Source organism: Giraffa tippelskirchi, chromosome 8 (genome assembly GCF_054371585.1).
Source record: "Giraffa tippelskirchi isolate mGirTip1 chromosome 8, T2T-mGirTip1v1.2.pri, whole genome shotgun sequence".
Lineage (NCBI taxonomy): Eukaryota > Metazoa > Chordata > Mammalia > Artiodactyla > Giraffidae > Giraffa > Giraffa tippelskirchi.
The window spans coordinates 110,523,337-110,540,539 of record NC_137282.1 but is presented as its reverse complement, the minus strand read 5'-3'; the positions used below and the strand labels follow the sequence as shown (position 1 = coordinate 110,540,539).

General features: G+C 43.4%; 1 long non-coding RNA gene across 1 annotated transcript in view; it reads left to right on the top strand.

Annotated features, from left to right (window-relative positions):
- LOC145516436 (uncharacterized) overlaps nt 1-8,477 on the top strand; it is a 28,196-nt gene extending 19,719 nt beyond the window's left edge. The window contains exons 3-5 of the long non-coding RNA XR_014061391.1: nt 5,153-5,264; nt 6,998-7,149; nt 7,827-8,477. This is a non-coding gene — a long non-coding RNA (uncharacterized LOC145516436). The remainder of the gene's footprint in view (nt 1-5,152; nt 5,265-6,997; nt 7,150-7,826) is intronic.
- Nucleotides 8,478-17,203: the final 8,726 nt, after the last annotated feature.

The following is a 17,203-nucleotide window of genomic DNA, read 5'->3' as shown; positions in this document are numbered from 1 at the left end:
CACATGGACTTATTTACAAAATAGTCACAGATGTAGAAAACTGTTACCAAGGGGGAGGCAGGAGGAGGGATAGATTGGGAGATTGGGATTGACATATACACACTGGCATATATAAAAATAGATAACTAATAAGGACCTATTGCATAGCACAGAGAACTCCACTCAATACTCTGCAATGACCTATATGGGAAAAAGAATCTAAGAAAGAATGGATATATGTATAACTGATTCACTTTGCTGTACAGAAACTAACACAGCACTGTAAATCAACTATACTCCAATTAAAAGAATTTTTTTGAGAGAAGTAAAAAACCAATGTCAAAACCAAGCCAAAAAAAAAAAAGAGAGAGAAAGAAAAATGTTTCCCAAAATAGAGCTCAGCAGGGGACACACTTCCTGTTCCTTTCAGTGTTTCAACATCAGCCATTGGAATATTCAGCAGAACTGGGGGCTGCAGAACTGGGGAGGGGTGGATAGTGAGTCTGGAAATGTAGCTATATTATGTTGTGCCTGTTTTTTAATCAGCCTCAATAATGAGCAGATTTATTTAGATGCTGCTAAATTATGCTATAACACAAGTGTTATGCAATCAAAATATGAAGCACCTGAAACCTTTCGGGAAGCATTGACAAACACTCTCATATAACGGCATGAGAGTGTCACTGTCAACAGCATAGCATACAGCGTCAGATAGGTCTAGGAAGGGATAAAAGTAAAGATAAGGGACTCCCCCAGCTATTATACACAGCCTGATGAATCGTTTTAATTAGAAAATGTGAAAAGTAATGCATAACATCCCAAAGAAGGTCCCTCCTGGGGAAAATATTATATGTAGACTTTTAAAAGTTCTTCTTGAGCCTACTGCTGTTTTTGTTGCTTTGGCACACAATTATTTAACATCTTTTTCATTCCAGTCCTTTTGCAAACTGTTTTTTTTTTTTTAATGGCCTTGTCTCTCTCGCATTTCCTGTCATGGAGTAGGAGCTTACATTTTTATTTTGTAATAAGGTTGCTTAAATCACTTCCTCAATCTCTCTCTGGAGAACAGGGTTTCAATAAAAACACTTCAGGGGCTCTCAGAATGTCTTTCCTTTGTTGCTGGCTGCTTAGGAAATGGGGGAAAATGGAAACTCTTGCCATGGATCCGGGCCTAGCACCGCAAGCACAGGTGAGTCTCCAGAGATTAAGTACAAATTGGGAGGCTGGGGGTGGTGCCCACACTTGCAACATTAGCCGTCCACCCCGCTTCCTCCCTTCCCTGGGCCAACAGGAAAGATAAGTGTTAGGTTGCTTCCCCACCTCCCTGCTGGCAGCTCTGCTCCCTCCGAAGGCTCATGTGTGTGCAGGCAGGCAGTGATGGGATAGCTGCTCACACTCCCTTGAAAATATTTACGGCTAAACATTGCAAATTGCCCTGGGAAGTCGGCCTATAAATTTCCTTGTGACCTCCACCTCCACACCTTCCCCCCATCTTGAAACTCAAGAGGAATCAATCCTAGAATGAAAAAAGGGAGGAAGAACTGAAATTTGAAATTTCCTTTTGACCTCCACCTCCACACCTTCCCCCCATCTTGAAACTCAAGAGGAATCAATCCTAGAATGAAAAAAGGGAGGAAGAACTGAAATTTGATATTTCCTTATCTTCTTGGCAACTCTGAGTCTGCATGAGCCACTTGGTTGGCCAGGTGATTGACCCACGGGCTGAGAAGAAACAATTCCTGGAGGGGGTTTCCAAGCCGGAGCTGGAGATGGTTCAAAGGGACTCGGCCCGTTTTAGAGAGATTGACACCTCAATGTGTGGGCCACCAGCGTGTAAGTCTGGCCGGAAAGGAGGGGTTGCCCTCTCCTCATCTCTGGGGCAAGAAGTGAATGTTTGAAGCTAAACTGGCCCACAGGGGCTTGGTTGGGATTCAGCAGTGAGACCTCCTTGTGTGAGTTTCAGGAGACTCCCTCCCTTCTGACCCACGCTGGGGGTATTAAGCTGGGTGAGATGTCATGTGGGCCCAAGAAACAAGGCTGGCAGTCAGACAGGACTTGCCATCAGAGAGGCATCAAGGTCTGCGGGTGCTTGATGAAATGCGCAGGGCTGGCTGTGCGGCCACACACACCCGCCTTTGTCTTCTGGCTCTGCGTCACATCTGTTAGGTGATTTTGGTTCCCTTTACTTCCTCTGTAAGCTAGAAATATTTCTATCAACTTCAGAAGGTAATCATGAGAATGAAACACGACAAGGTCTATCACATCTTGCGTGACATCAAGCCCCAGGTGAGCCCTAATGAGAAGCCAGTTGTCACTGCCATTGATGTGATGGTGACATTGTGATGGCTTCCAAGGGACTCTGGGCTGGTGGCATCCTCAGTCTTTTCATGGCTGAGGGTCCTTGCTTGCTGCACAGCCTCTTCTGGTGCCTGTCCAGCCCCAAGGATGGGCCGAAAGAAATTCAGACCAACCCAATATGTGAAGCACTAAGGTCTCCCTACCAATGCTCTCTCAGAAGTATTGACATCACAGACAAACATCCCTGACATACAAGTAACACACACTGAGCATTTAAATATAAGTCTTTTGACTGGAATCACTAACACTTAGTTAGTGTCCCAGGATCAACTGCTACGTGTGCCCTCATCGTGTGGCCTCATCATGCAGCCAAAGGGATGAGTGGCTCACATACGTGACTGCACTCGGCCTGCCTTGCACACGATACAGCTGCAGCTTTCATTTTATCTTCTCCTTTTCCTAGTTCTCCAGCACATTGCATCAGTGTTTGTGGTGATGGCATTCCTGATTCTGAAGAAATTTCAAGAGATGATGAAAATCAATGCTTTCAAATTTCTGAGACTTATAATCACTCCCCACTATCTCCAAAACCAACTTGATGGGGTTTCCCAGGTTCAATTCCACACATCTTAGATAGCAAGCGGAATTTCTTCTTTACCTTTAAAGGCTTCCCTTCAAGTTCATTTCTGAATGACTTCCTACAAAGGCTTCCATGAAATAGGAAGAGGGGAGGCTCAACAGAGAGGGGAGATATATGTGTGTGTATGTATATATATATATATATATATATATATATTTAATTATGACTGACCTACATTTATGTATGGCAGAGACCACCAAAACATTGTAAAGCAATTGTCCTCCAATTTTTAAAAAGTGGAAATATTTTTTTTAAAAAAAAGCTTTCACATGTGCTGCCAGAAGGGGCCTGCATCCCCCAAGGAGGATCCTGAACATACATGCTCTCCTTCCCTTTGTAATCACCCAGGCCATCCTACCTCGCCAGAAAGACCCATGCCTCACTTTTTCCCATGCAACTCAGGGATCTGGAGCATTCTCTGGTGCCAGTGGCCCTGACCACCAGGCACCATGGCCAGTATTTGCAACGTGCTCTGCAGAGCAGCCTTGACCTGTCTTACTTCACTCATTCCCCTGATCACTTCTTTGCTGCCTCCACAGCGGTGACAGTGTCCTCAGCCTCACTGCTGTCCTAGTGAGTGAACAGACAGGAAAGTCATTAGTTCAGAAGCTGAAATACTGGCTCTGCCTGCCGCACAAGAAACACAAGTGTCTTGGGTACTGGAGGGGCCCCATAGGGAAAGGAGAATGAAAACTACATCTCAGTCCCTTTGTTCTTCAACTTAAACCCTCAGCCTGCAGGACCCTTGCTTTTTGTAAATAAATTTAAGTCAATAAATTTCAAGTTTTTTTTTTCCTCAGTTTCCCATCACCACCCACGACCAGAAATAAATCTCTCTCTGGGCTCGGTCCCGTTCTGAATGGAGTGTGGTTTCTAACGCTCTTTCAATGGAATAACACTGAAAGGCTCTCCTTTATATTCAAAGCTTCTTGGGCCTGTAATGAAATCACTTCTGATCAGAGAACACTATTCATATCATCACTGAAATACACAATATCTATGTTCCTAGAGAGAGCAATCATCAACTATCAGAAAAGTAACGCTCTTAAGAAGTTGGGACAACCGTTTCCATCTCAGAAATTGGATCTAACTTCCTTTAGCTCAATTAAAATCCCTACCCAGGCTGCACATTGTACTGTGAAACATTCTAACCCCATGGATTTCTGTACAACGCTAGGATTCTACTAGGAAGAAATAAGTCCTGGGATGGGTATTGGATAGGCAACCGACAGTGTCGGCCTTTCATGGGGCAGCAGAGCACTGATGTCGTCCTGACTTAATCTTAATCACACCCCCATGGAGTGGAAGAAAATAGGGATGGCTGCTCATTCCAAATGGAAAAATATTACATGGAAATGACTGACTATAAATCTCAGGGTAAATTCATAACATAGGACCCGGACACTGCCTTCGACTCCTCACTTCCTATTTTTCCTGAATAAAGCTCCCAGTGGATATAAAACTTCACACTGCCCACCATCTTCCATAACCTTCCAGTTCTTCTACCTAAACCACCTCTATCTCACTTTAGAAGGGACTTCATTTCACTGTGTCTTTGTCATGAAATTGTTCCTTTAGAGAACAGCTTTAGAGATGGAGTTCAAAAGATTGCAGGTAAAAAGGAAAAGCAAGTTGTGTAATGGAAACAGTCTTGTCTCAGCATTACATGGCTTATTGGCTGAGGAGCCAGAGGACTCAGGTATAAAGGGTCACGAACGTTTCTGATTTCTCTGCCACTCATGCCAGTTGCAAAGTGGTTATCCTGTCTTATCTCTCTCCACTTAAGAATGACTGAACTGTGATTGGGAATAAGAACTCAACTCAGTTGCCTTACACTAAAAAAAAGCTTGATTGGCTGATCTAAGTGAAAATGTATAGAGATCAGGGATTGGGTGTCGTTTTTATAACATCTTGGCTTTACACATTGGGTTCTCTTGGCTACAGATAGGCACAGGTACTCCATGAATTGTTTTAATTTTTGAACTCTTATCAACAGAGATACAGAAGTTCTGGACATGACCACCTCCATCCTAACCTTCCAGGCAAGAGTCTTAGGATTCATCTTGACTGGCTCACTTTGGTCACATGCCTTCATTCTGAATAGATGACAATGAGTAGAAAATGGGATGTGCTTATTGTCTTAATTAATTTAACTAAAAATGACCCCTGGACCATGGACTATTAGGTTGAATAATCTGAAACTGCTAATCATCAATTCATCATTTTGACTTGCAGAAACTGATTTCCTATGGATCAACCTAACAAATGGGATGTATGTGGAGCAGGATGAAAGCCAAATGAAAACTGACATGGTCAAGAAAGTGGGTAGGAAACTGACAAGCCCCAGGTGAGACCGTTGCAGGAGTGCTGGCAACATCTCTCTGACTAGCTTCACTGGGTATTAGCTACGTTAAGTCAGTTTTTCCATGTCTCTGAGCCTCAGTCTCCACATTCACAAAATGGAGAACACCACAGAACCATACCTTAAAGATTGTGTAAGGATTCAGTGAGTTAGTACACAAAAATTTTAGAATAGTACCTAGCTCTCAGAGATTTTGTTTAGTCACTCAGTCATGTATGACTGTTTGCAAACCCATGGACTACAGCATGCCAGGTTTCCCTGTCCTTCACCATCTCCCAGATCTTGCTCAAACTCATGTCCATCGAGTTGGTGATGCCACCCAACCATCTCATCCTCTGTCACCCCCTTCTCCTCCGGCCCTCAATCTTTCCAAGCATCAAGATATTTTCCAATGAGTCAGCTCTTCACATCAAGTGGCCAACTCAGAGATTATAAGCCATTATTATCTGCCAGGTGAACTGATATGGTTTGTGAAAGAATTCACAGAAGTATGAACAAGGGAAGAAATGAGAGTTTTTATTCACTTTCCAAGGGAGGAAAGGGGCCAGATGCATAGAGTGGTGTTGACCCCGAAAAGTGAGGGTTTGAGTCTTTTACTGAGTTTTAAAGGGCAAGGTAGGGATTCCCTGGTAACTCAGCTCGTAAAGAGTCCACTTGCAATGCAGGAAACCCCAGGTCAATTTCTGAGTCAAGAAGATCCACTGGAGAAGGGATAGGCTACCCACTCCAGTATTCTTGGGCTCTCCTGGTGGCTCAGCTGGTAAAGAATCTGTCTGCAATGCGGGACACCTGGGTTCAGAAGATTCCCTGGAGAAGGGAATGGCTACCTACTCCAGTATTCTGGCCTGGAGAATTCTATGGACTGTATAGTCCAGGGCGTCACAAAGAGTTAGACAGGACTGAGCAACTTTCACTTTCAAAGGGCAAGGTACAGGAAAGAAGGCATGGGTTCCTACCTACTTTGATCCCCAGTCGTATCTGGGCTGACTGTGCTTCTACAGGATGTGGGGTTTTTTAGAATAGACTTTCTGTCATCAGTAATTTTCCAGTTGGTTATCTAAAGGAGACTTGATTTTGGTCATTGACAGGAATTGCTCCATTTTGAACCATGTTAGGTGTATTTATATTATCATTGTAGTTTTTGTTATTTCTGGACAAATGGAGTGGCCTTCATTTGCTATCACTATGGTGCTTCTTGATTCATACTTGGGTGATGCACTATCTTGAAACAGTAGCTGCACTCCCAGACCATTAATATTCTGGGGTTTACTAAAAATTAGAGCAATCATTCAATCCCATTTCATCACACTGAGAAAAGTTTGCTTTCATTTCTGCGCTATCCACAGCAACTCTGCTATCTCTACACTTTCAAAGCCAGTTGAGTCAATGAGTTACCCAGACGACCTAAAGTTAGTGAAATCTTCTGCCCAAATCACTTTCCAGAAAGCACAGAGTGGCTCCATAGGCGTGCACTCAATTCCAAGGGAAATGTCAGGGTTCCCATTCTCCCGACCCTCTTAAAGGAGGTCTACTTTGTTGTTTGTAAATCCTGGGTCTCAGTATTATCAGCAGCATCCTAGGAAAATCATCTGGTTTCATCCCTCACCAGAATTTTACTAAAACCATCCCAGACTAAGTGGGCTGCCGCATTACCCTGAGGAACCATCTGGCCTCTGCAAGAAGCCCACCCTCTCCCATGTCCTCTGCTCTGTCCTCAGAGGGAACCTGAGCTGCAGTGAAGGAGGCAGCGGCAGGGGGAACGTTGAAGGTGACGGTCAGGGTGGAGTTCTAGCAGAGGAAGGACTGTTCTGAAAGTTGACAACACAAGCTGACCACTCCCCAGCTGCCGCCTCTGCCAGCAACCTCTGCTGTGAGTGTTGGAGTGTGAGTGAAGGGGAGCAGATATCCTCTGTAAAGCAAGGTGTTTAGGCTGCACAAGCTTTATAATCACACTCAGCTACAAGCTTCTAGGACTCAGGGGTTTGGGCACCTAGTGACATCCCTCCTAGTCAGTTCCATTCTAAATTCCCAGGGACACCATCTATTCACACACTTTACTGCAGGGCAAACCCTGTGCTGGGCTCCAAAAATACCCAACCACATCAGGCCACTGCCGGCTTCATGCCCACCAGATGGAGTCTTCATCAGAAATGCCTTCATGACACAATCCAGGGAACCATCTGGGGCCAAATATGATTTCTCTCTATCTGCCTGAATAATAAGCCCATTGTATCGGAAACAGCTTTAATTCATTTTTTTTTTTGGTATAATACAAATTAATTGTGATAGTTGCAGAGATACTAGCCAGCTTTTAATGCATGGAGATTCTGTATCAGGCAACTAACCCCTTTGCCTGCTTTGTCTACTTGAACCCTGGCAAACAACCCCTCTATGGTACGATGTACTAGCCCCATATGAGGACACAGAGGTCAGGTTCAAAAGACATTAAGTGACATGCCCAAGGTCATCCAGCTGATATATAACATGAGAAAGGCAGAACTTGAAGTAGGTGTCTGCTTTCATAGTCAATCTCCTTTCTTTTTAAAGTGCCTGTGTTGCAGCCTCCTCGCGGACAAATACAGTTGGGCCTCCATCTCAGCTTCCAGCTCAGAACTCTGCACCTACTAGAACCTCACAAACCTCTTTTGATTCATCTTTGCCTCTGCTGAGGTTCACTGATCTTCCAACACCTGCCCTGTCCACCTCTGACTCCACCCCATTTTTCTGTTCTTGTCATCATATCTTCCATGACTACTGTATGCCAAACAAAAGCAAGAACTATTAGTTTTGGAAGCCATCACAGGTATGAAATGAATTCAGAATATTTGGCTGCCAGCCTGCTGGAACTTGAGGCATCAAGCAAGCACATGTTGTTCAAGTTTGGGGATTTTTCTAGAACTGCATGGGTCCCTTAGCTTTCGTTCCACATTCTTTGGGTGCTTGGCTAGACATTCAACGTACAGCATTAAATTTAACTTCCCAGCCCTGATAACAACTGAACACTATTAAATGGACCAGTGTACTTGGTAATTCATCTTACTTGAAATGTTCACAGCTGGGCGAGCATGCCTTCATTATCATAGAAATCACTTGAATGTTTAACAAACATATCTGGCATATTCTCCGCATTCATGGTTCCCATTTTCACCTAACCTGTCATGAAGCGTGCTGTATGTATATAAATCAACAGTTCTTGCAGAGATGGTTTTTCACTTTGTCTGAGAAAAGACATTCAGGTTTCAGATTCTTTTAGGAGAGAAGCTTCTCATTCTTCAGTAGCTTCTGTGTTTTGACTCTGGGTAGCTATTCACCCAGGGTGACAGGTCCTCCTTCTATTCAAGATCTGGTTTAAGATTGAAACCCTGCTTGAAGGTCTCCCTGAGTAACAGCACATCTCCTGTGTGGCTGTGTTAACACTCCCTTTCCAGAGCTCAGAGTGCGTGGTCGCTATTTCTCCTGGGTTACTGGGTCAAAGGAGCATGGGCCCTTCCATTAGATTCCAGGGATTTGCCAGTTTCTATTTCTTTTGTGTGTCTCCCACACACTTTTCTGTTTCTCGTGGTGCTGGGCCCTCTGTGAACGCTCTACAGATGTAAGACAATGTAGGGAGACAGGATATCATGTTTCTTTGAAAATATCGCCAAGACCCACCAGAAGCCACAGATCAGGTATCCTTAAACAAGAAAAAAGTATATAGCCTGTTCCTCTTTTTGTAGATGGCCAGCAATTGAGTTGGAGAGACAAGATTTTACGGATGGCATGATAAACCATGTTAAGTTAGTGTGGTAGATCCTTGGTGTTCTCCAATGTGCAATTTTAATGAGCTTCCTCATTATAGAAAGAGGGATCAGACAAATTGCCCAGGCATACACGTAGAGCTTATCCTACATATTGTTGGCTCAGAGAGTGTTTAAAAATTTAGAAATTAGCTGCCAAGAAATTTATAAAAATAGAACATATCACAAATATATTTCCAGCTTCTCTTTAAAAAGTCAAACAAGTTTCTCTTTTTGGAAAACAGGCAATGCTGAATCCATATTCCCATTCCAAGAGCTCTTTGGATGGGGTGTGAGTCCTTTATTTTCCTACAGTACTCATCATTTCCTATTTTTTCCTCCAGCAATAAGTCAGAGTTCATCTAACACTTATCATCTTTTCCCTTCTTTTAAATTTTAGTATTTTTCTTTTCAAAAAGCAAGAGAAGTAGACTGAGAGGGCTGCATTTTTTATTTTTATTTTCCAAAAAGTGTGTTAGAGGTACGTTTCTAATGGAGAGGAAAACTATGACAATGTGTTTAACAGGAAAAACTGTCTGAGTGAAATAACACAGTTTAATGTTCCATTATGATGAGAACTATGACCTGGTCAAGAATATATCCAGCTGCAAGTAACAGAATACTCAAACACATTGGCTGAAGTATGAGGGCTAGCAGCTCCATGAAGGTGTCAGAGACACAGGCTCCTGTTTTTGTTTTCCATCTTTTGTGCAGTTTTCATGTCTGTGGTTGAAAAGCACTTTGCGTATTTCAGGGAATGAGAAGGAAAAGAGATATGAGGCAACCTTCCCCAGGCCCTCTGCCTGCGCCCTCTAGCTAGGATTCTGTCACATGTCTATTCCTCATTGCAAGGAAACTGGGTAATCAAGTTACAGCCCCTAGAAGTGAGAAAGAAAAGAGAAGGGGGCTGAGGGAGCCCTTCAATGCTATCACCACCATCAGCATGTGAAAAGCTGTGTTTGGAACAGACGGAAATGGAAATACCCTCAGAGTGCATTGATGAACCCGGCCCTCTTCATTCCTGTGCCTGGTCCTGGAGGCATCTGAGGTTGCAGTCCTTGGTCCCTGATCTATTGTTATTGTTGTGCACGCAAACTTGAATCATTCAAGGTAAGAGCATGGTATATCCAGGGAATCGTTTTGCCTGATGTCAGAGCCCAGTATAACCCACAGCATCTGCCACCCCCTAACTCCCTCAGATCTGGGCTCTGCTTCCCTCTGTCAGGGCCCACGCAGTAATGTTGGTGCAATAATAAAATTTTATTTCTTTGTAAGAAATGGCCCTGAAATGAAAGTCAACCAGCTTTATAAGTAACTTAAGTCCTATATTTATAGAGTCATTAAGGGTCTAAAGGAACACTTAAATTTTTCTACCATATTTTATTGCATTGTGTGAGGGATATTATTATGTTATAATAATATTTGCAATTCTAGAGATTTGCTAAAGCTTTAGACTCTATCTCCTGTGAATTCCAGGGGTCTATTGTGTGTAATAAATTACTAGCTGTGTGGTAGAGATCAAAGCAAGGCCCTCAGGGAATCAGGAGAGGGATTAGCATGGGTTGGACTGATCAGGAAGACATGCATCATTCATGGCTGGAGCAAAGGGCTATGCAAACGAAATTCAAGTAATGGATTCCTTTTCTCCAAGATTATAGCAGCATCTCAATTACCTAGAATCCAGACATCTTGTAATTTCTCCTCTCTGGAACACTTCAGAAAAACACTAAAACAAGCACAAAAGTTTACTAGAATAGCCAAAAGAGAACTCACTAAGTCCATATACTGAAATGTAAATGTTTTATTTCTAAGGAAACCTCACTCGGACTATGAAGCCTTTGGTTTACTTAAGAGTTCACTAAGACCACTTTATCTGGTTTCACTCTAAAGTTAAGTAGGAATGGCTGACTTAAAGAGATATCATACAGGGTGGGAATAGAGACTCAGACCTAGAGAACAGATCTGAGGACACAGGCGGGTATAGGGTGGAGAGGGTGGGATGAACTGAGAGAGTAGCATTGAAACATACATATTACCATGTGTAAAACAGACAGCTAGTGGGAAGTTTCTGTAGGGAACTCAACCCAGTGCTCTGTGAAGACTTATAGGGACAGGATGGGAGGAGTGGGAGGGAGGTTCAAGACGGAGGGGATATATGTGTACCTATGGCTGACTCACATTGTTATACAGCAGAAATCAACACAGCATGTAAAGCAATTTTCTCCCAATTAAAAATAAATTTTTAAAAAGAGAGACATCATAGAAGTAAACTTACTGATAGAGGCAAGAAGTTATACCAGCAGAACAAAAGCAAAGAAAGATACAAGAAATATTCTAAAAATCAGAAATCCAAAGACATTGCTGCCCAGAATCATCTAAAGGAAACCATCTAATGAAGGCCAGTTTTGAATCATTACAAGAAAGGTGGTTTTTAACCCTCATTCTGAGTTATCAAAATGGTTCATTTATATTGAGAGTCACCACTTAGTAAGAGAACTGTGTTTTCTATTTCAAAAAAAGATTTTCATTTAAATGATTATAATAAATAGGTTTTCAATCTTAAAGGGAATAAGTTTCAGTTATCTGGAAAATTTCTATTGGGGAGGACTTAATTCCCTAATAATGCTGGAGATATGTGACTGTATGTATTATATCTACGGAGTGAAGTTATCTGTATATGTTCAATTTGTAAAAACATGAGAAAACAATCCATGTTCAAGAGATGACCATGCTTTTCTAATTAGAATCCATTTTGAGTCAAGCTGTAAATATTGCCATACTTGAACACAGAATGAAATAAACATGCTCCAGGATATTTACTGACCTATACTAACTCCTTAAGTCAATGTGACTCTGATACAAATTGCTTCCAAAGCATTCTAACCCCCTGCCTCTCACATACAACACAGGCAGGACTGGACATTACAAGACAGAAAACAGAACAACTGAAGTCTAATGCTTATTAACCACCAGCATATGGTGGTTTTCAAGCATGTTTTAATGACTATGTTCCAACTGAACCACAATACTGAGATGCATCACTTCCAGTAAATGGACACTAAATATTTTCCATTAAAGAAGTATCAGGTAACAGTCTCAAAACTCAGGTCTTTCTCAATGACTCTTCTGTTCAATAACCTTATTGCCTAAAAGAGTATATGTTATATAGTGTTTGACACTTCAACAGGAAGCAATATAGAACTCCTTGGCAGTTGGCTCTTTTCATATCTCTTTGATAGAGTGTGTTTCCTCCTCCTACTCAAATGGAAGAAGGGTTGGACTTTATCCAGCACCTCCTCTAGGGTATTCCTAATCTGGTTTGGCAGCACCATTTGCCCCAGAAGTGGGTAGAGAGCAAGGCAAAGAACATGGCTCTGAAGGCCATGTGAAGAAGTAATGAGCATCTAGCCTGCATTGGTAAGTCTAACACAAGGCCCAGCATCTGCAGGAAAACCAAGGATTTAGAGAGCATCCAGAGATTGAAAGGTTAAATAGAGATAAGTAAAGAAGATTTCTAAGGTTAAAAACTAAAGCATCAATGTTTGCTATCAACCTTGATTCTCAGGCTAAGAATCAGCACCATTGTTATCCTTATCATCATGCTTATTGTATCAGTATGAATAAAGCTCTATGCCAAACATTTTATATACACAAACTCTTATGTAATCCTATGAGGTAGCTGTTGCTTTCCCATTTTTATTGCTAAGGATGTGGAAGAGTAAAGAAAGAGACTTGCTTAAAAGTGGTAGAAAATGGTAGCATTGGGGTTTGAAACCCAGGCATCTGACTCCAAAGCTCACACCTTAAATCCTGATCAATGTTCTTATGCTCACTTAAGTAACCACATCACCTTCCAACCTCTTCCACAGAGTCAGATTCAAGGAAACTGTCTCAGTTCTGCTTGGAGGAAGTAGCCTACTTTAAGAGCAGCATCAGGATAGAAATGGTGGCATTCCAACCCTTTGTGGCTCAGATTCTGGTCTTTGTTTCTCTCTGGCCTCCTGTACTTCCCCATTACTATCCTAGCTCATGTTAACCCCTAACATCTCCTTTCATTGTCCTGCCCAAACTCTACGATTACAATCCACCCATGTAGCTATGTGTCACAGAAGGCAAAAATGATTAAACCGTAGGGAAAGGGCTTTCCTTGCTGAATTTGTCTTTAAACATGCAGAAGATCAATTGCCTAGTTCTATAGCTGCCAGGTATTGAAAAACCCAAGGTAAGTTGACACAACACTTTGTGGGTTTCCTATTAGCCACCTCCCAATCACCTCAAATATACTAAGATCCTTTTTACTTTCCCATAAAGCTGATTGCTTTCTCTCTCCTAAAATCCTTCAGCAACACTTTCCTTTGGATACTTGTTCCCAAGTCTTTAAAATTTTTCATCCTTTTAATTAATTGGCCCATAGAGATGAAGCCAAATGCCTGGGCTGTCCAGGAGGAAGAAATGTTCCATAAGGAAGGGGGAAACAGTTGACCTCCCCTTCTGTACACCATTCTGTCCCACATACAGTCATTGCTTTAGCTTAGAGGAAAGGGAAGATCTAATACATCTTCCTTTTAAGTTAAAACTGTGGGAATAAACTTCCTTCTCCTGCCACCTCTCTTGTTAGGGGCATCACCTGCTTGTTTTCTTTTGCCTGGATGGTGGCTCTCTTTGAGAACTGTTTTTAAGTAATTTGCATGCTTGGATAGCCAAGAGAACCTAATTCCTGTCTTCCCCACCCCTCTTCACCATCATACCATTTACCATTGTTTTCTTTTCCCTGGAACTATAGCCACCAGCTTCTTATGGTCTTCGCTAGAGTTTCTCCCTCTCTGAAGAGCTCCTTCCTACTCATGAGAACAAAACAGAGCCAGCTGGCTTTCCCACCTCCTCCACACTCATCACCAGCACCTGCCAAGTCTGTCCAGCTCCAGCCCACGTGTTGGGTTGGGGGGAAAGAGAGAGAAGTTAGATCAGCTGGAAGAGAAAAAAAGTTTGATCAGTGGCAAACTGGGAATTAAGGGAACATCAAGGTCAGCCCCAGGGTGAAGAGCTGCGCAGGCAGGGCTGGGCCCGAGAGCCAGAGCCAGAAGCCCCAGAGGGCTCAACGGAGAGCAGCAGCACAGACCCAGAGTGAGTGGGAGGTGGGAACCAGGCAAGGAGATGAGTCACACAGCAGCCCAGCGCCCAGGGCCAATCCAGAAAGGGGCCAGGTCGGGGCAAGTCATGACAGGAGAAGCACAGGAGAGAGCTGAATCCAAGGACAGGAACCGAGAGGCCAAAACAGAGCAGAGTTGAGGGGAGGCAGAAGAAATCAAGTGTCAAACAACAAGAAGAAGACAGGGGGTAAGGAGTGTGGTATGCTATCCCAGGGCTGAGTTTAAATTCCACCACTTAAACAACACCCCAACCATATTTGTGTCTGTTCATTCTAGAAGCATATATAGGTTCATGTATGATAAAGCCGGAGAAGGCAATGGCACCCCACTCCAGTACTCTTGCCTGGAAAATCCCATGGACGGAGGAGCCTGGTAGGCTACAGTCCATGGGGTCGCTAAGAGTCGGACACGACTGAGCGACTTCACTTTAACTTTTCCCTTTCATGCACTGGAGAAGGAAATGGCAACCCACTCCAGTATTCTTGCCTGGAGAATCCCAGGGATGGCGGAGCCTGGTGGGCTGCCGTCTATCGGGTCGCACAGAGTCGGACACGACTGAAGCGACTTAGCAGCAGTAGCAGCATGATAAAGCCACAAGGGACTTCTAGTGGTTTCTTACCCTCTGATCTGAGGCATCGTTTCTAAGAGATGCCAAGGACCGTTAAGACTGGCTTTCCCCCACAGACTATTCCTTTGCTCATCAGTTGGGTGCAGACCTGGACTCAAGTCCCAGTTTTTCTGGTTAAAGTTGCCCTACCCCAGTGCTTTGGCCACCTCATGAGAAGAGTTGACTCATTGGAAAAGACCCTGGTGCTGGGAAGGATTGGGGGCAGGAGGAGAAGGGGACGACAGAGGGTGAGATGTCTGGATGGCATCACCGACTCGATGGACATGAGTTTGGGTGGACTCCAGTAGTTGGTGACGGACAGGGAGGCCTGGCGTGCTGCGGTTCATGGGGCCGCAAAGAGTCGGACATGACTGAGCCACTGAACTGAACCGAACCATTTGGTTGGTTTTGGCCCACAAAATGACAATGCTGTATGGTTCAACCTAGTATCACAAGAGCTTAGACAGCTTACTTTTCCAAGCCTTAGCTGTCTTTTCTGTAAAATGGGGAGAACACCTCCCATGTTATAGTGATTCGATGAAGTCACATATTTTAAGGTGTTTGGTATAATGTCTCACACCTGGTAAATGTTAATGAATGCAATTATTATCCCTAGATTTTAGGAATAAACATTTGGAATTAAATTTGATGTTAAAACACTAAGAACATACACTGGGCAGGTAGTCCTGGACATACATATAACACTTTTGATACCAAGTAGTACGCAGCCCTGAGGGAGCTGTTTTATCTCTATCTAACTCAAGCAGGAGTGGGGCAGTGCAGTGTTAATTGCTCAGTCGTGTCTGACTCGTTGTGACCCCTTGGACTGCAGCCTGCCAGGCTCCTCTGCCTATGGGGATCCTCCAGACAGGAATACTGGAGTGGGTTGCCATGCCCCTCCTCCAGGGGATCTTCCCAACCCACGTTGAATCCACGTCTCCTGCATGACAGGCAGATCCTTTACCGTCTGAGCCACCAGGGAAGCCAAGGAGTGGAGATACATTTAAAACCATAGCAGGCTTTGAAGTCAGCTGGGTAGTGGTTGAATGAATCTGTCTTTACCACTGCATGACTTTGAACAAATCACTCCACCTTTCTGAACGACAGCCTACTTACTGGTTATCTGAGGATAGCAATGGTACCTGCACAAATACTGCCCGTGACATGTTAGCACAACACATGACAAATCATGAAGGATCAATAGATAGTAGTTCCTCACATGCTGATCAGATCTCAATTCTGACTCAGGTCTGCTCACATATTCCAGCTCCCAGCGTGAAGCCACAGCAACTCTTGCATAGGAGGAGAACAACAGATAAGCGCACCTGCCTATCTTCCATCTATTGCCCCATCTCCCACCTAGATTCTAGGACTTGTCTTGCCTGGAGGTCCTGGACTTACTGTGCTGCTGGTCATCAGCTATTTGTTCATGGCAGGTTAATCTGGGAGGCGATCTGGCTTGGTCTAGGAACTCTTACTTCGCCTGTGGTTTTGGGGTTTCAGAGGTTGAAGGAGAATTTTTGGCAGGTGGAGAATTACCCATTCAAAATAAAACAGCTTATTTTAATTTAAAAGATCTGTTAGGTTTCTTGGACATCAAATGGCTCTTATGAAGGAGAATATTAATTGGCTTCAGCAAAATGGTCACACTTCTATGACCAAGCAAAGAGAGAACGTTTCCTTCTACATGCAGATGGATTTCAAAACTCGGTGCAAAGAGCCAGCAAGGATCCATTGATGTACAGCTGAGGCCAAAATGTCTGCAGGCACTGGGCTGAGCCTAGTCCATCTGCTATTTTTCCCAGTGGAAAGTTGAGTGATACCAACTTCACTGCAGCCAGATTACATGTTGCTACTGGGAGTCATGTTAGGTCATCTTGCACAAAAATCTGCACAAACAAGCCAAGTTTCTTCGGTAAAAATCAAAGGCCCACTCCTCTCTTTCATCTTACTGGCTATACACCTCGCAGGCTCCCACGTTGCCACCTGCTGCTTATTCTTTGCATTGAAGTCAGCAGAGTTTATCTACTCAACTTGTGCGGTGTAACCCATGCTGCACAAACAGACCATGGCGGTGAAACAGGGGCAGCTAAGAGGGTTAAGAACACACTACTGTGACATGGGCATGGTGGGCAGAAGTAACAGGGGCCATGGGACAATTTCACTTTGGTTCAAGAGAGGGAAACTTGTGGACCCTATAACATCAGGGAATAGTTCTTTTGGAATTACTGACTTAAGAAAAAGTATTTGACTCAGTTAACTAGTCAATAAAATTTCTGGGTTTTTTTGTTTTTTTTTTGATAGTATATAACTTACAGATTCAAGACTGTCTTCTTTACAGAATGTGTGCATGCTAAGTTGCTTCAGTCGTGTCTGACTCATTGTGACCCC